The sequence below is a fragment of the Arachis hypogaea genome, chromosome 15 (assembly GCF_003086295.3).
Source record: "Arachis hypogaea cultivar Tifrunner chromosome 15, arahy.Tifrunner.gnm2.J5K5, whole genome shotgun sequence".
Taxonomy (NCBI): domain Eukaryota; kingdom Viridiplantae; phylum Streptophyta; class Magnoliopsida; order Fabales; family Fabaceae; genus Arachis; species Arachis hypogaea.
In genome coordinates, this window is record NC_092050.1 from 136,120,580 (window position 1) to 136,122,694 (window position 2,115).

Below are 2,115 nucleotides of genomic sequence, written 5' to 3' on the forward strand. Positions count from 1 at the left end.
CTCTCTAATTTTCGAAAATATCTTCCCTCTTTTTCAAAAATTCTTTTTAATTAACTAATTATTTTAATTTTCGAAAAAAAAAATTTTTTAACCTTTTTCAAAAACTATTTTCGAAAAATTACTACCCTTTTTCAAAAATTATTTTTGAAAATTCTCTTTCTCTCTCATCTCCTTCTTTTCTTCTATTCACACAGGGACCTCTATACTGTGGTAAAAAGGACCCCTATTATTATTATTTTTCTGTCCCTCTTTTTCATTTGAGCAGGAGCAAGGACAAGTAAATTACAACTATCCAGCAAGCACCTGTCAGAAATTTTCGAACAGGAAGAGGAGATGGCAGCCGAAAATAATAATAATGTAAGGAAGATGCTTGGTGACTTTACTGCACCTAATTCCAATTTACATGGAAGAAGCATCTCCATTCCTGCCATTGGAGCAAACAACTTTGAGCTGAAACCTCAATTAGTTTCTCTGATGCAGCAGAAATGCAAGTTTCATGGACTTCCATCTAAAGATCATTTTCAGTTCTTAACTGAATTCTTGCAGATATGTGATACTGTTAAGACTAATGGAGTAGATCCTGAAGTCTACAGGCTCATGCTTTTCCCTTTTGCTGTAAGAGACAGAGCTAGATTATGGTTGGATTCTCAACCCAAAGACAGCCTGAACTCTTGGGATAAGCTGGTCACGGCTTTCTTAGCCAAGTACTTTCCTCCTCAAAAGCTGAGCAAGCTTAGAGCTGATGTTCAAACCTTCAGACAGAAAGAAGGTGAATCCCTCTATGAAGCTTGGGAAAGATACAAACAGTTGACCAAAAAGTGTCCTTCTGACATACTTTCAGAATGGACCATCCTGGATATATTCTATGATGGTTTATCTGAGCTATCAAAGATGTCACTGGACACTTCTGCAGGTGGATCCATTCACCTAAAGAAAACGCCTGCAGAAGCTCAAGAACTCATTGACATGGTTGCTAATAACCAGTTCATGTACACTTCTGAAAGGAATCCTGTGAGCAATGGGACACCTATGAAGAAGGGAGTTCTTGAAGTTGATACTCTGAATGCCATATTGGCTCAAAATAGAATATTGACTCAGCAAGTCAATATGATCTCTCAGAGTCTGCATGGAATGCAAGCTGCATCCAACAGTACTCAAGAGGCATCTTCTGAAGAAGAAGCTTATGATCCTGAAAACCCTGCAATACAGAGGTAAATTATTTAGGTGAACCTTATGGAAACACCTATAACTCAATATGGAGAAATCATCCAAATTTCTCATGGAAGGATCAAAAGCCTCAACAAGGCTTTAATAATGGTGGAAGAAATAGGTTTAACAATAATAAACCTTTTCCATCATCCACTCAGCAACAGACAGAGAACTCTGAACAAAATACTTTCAATTTATCAAATCTAGTCTCTGATCTATCCAAGGCCACTGTAAGTTTCATGAATGAAACAAGGTCTTCCATAAGAAATTTGAAAGCACAAGTGGGCCAGCTGAGTAAAAGGATCACTGAAATCCCTCCTAGTACTCTCCCAAGCAATACAGAAGAGAATCCAAAAGGAGAGTGCAAGGCCATTGACATTAGCACCATGGCCGAACCTGTAAGGGAAGGAGAGGACGTGAATCCCAAGGAGGAAGACCTCCTGGGACGTCCAGTGATCAATAAGGAGTTTCCCTCTGAGGAACCAAAGAACTCTGAGGCTCATCTAGAGACCATTGAGATTCCATTGAACCTCCTTATGCCCTTCATGAGCTCTGATGAGTATTCCTCTTCTGAAGAGAATGAGGATGTTACTGAAGAGCAAATTGCCAAGTTCCTTGGTGCAATCATGAAGCTAAATGCCAAATTATTTGGCATTGATACTTGGGAAGTTGAACCTCCCTTGTTCATCAATGAACTAAGTGATCTGGATCAACTGACATTGCCTCAGAAGAGACAGGATCCTGGAAAGTTCATAATACCCTGTACTATAGGCACCATGATCTTTAAGGCTCTGTGTGACCTTGGTTCAGGGATAAACCTCATGCCACTCTCTGTAATAGAGAAACTGGGAATCTATGGGGTGCAAGCTGCTAAAATCTCATTAGAGATGGCAGACAATTCAAGAA

The 2,115-nt window shown here is 39.3% G+C and overlaps 1 non-coding gene across 1 annotated transcript; it reads right to left on the reverse strand.

Moving 5' to 3' along the window:
* Positions 1-729: 729 nt before the first annotated feature.
* Positions 730-833, reverse strand: LOC112752892 (small nucleolar RNA R71). Its single transcript, XR_003177301.1, has one exon. It is a non-coding gene; the product is annotated as a small nucleolar RNA R71 (small nucleolar RNA).
* Between the last annotated feature and the right edge of the window lie 1,282 nt (positions 834-2,115).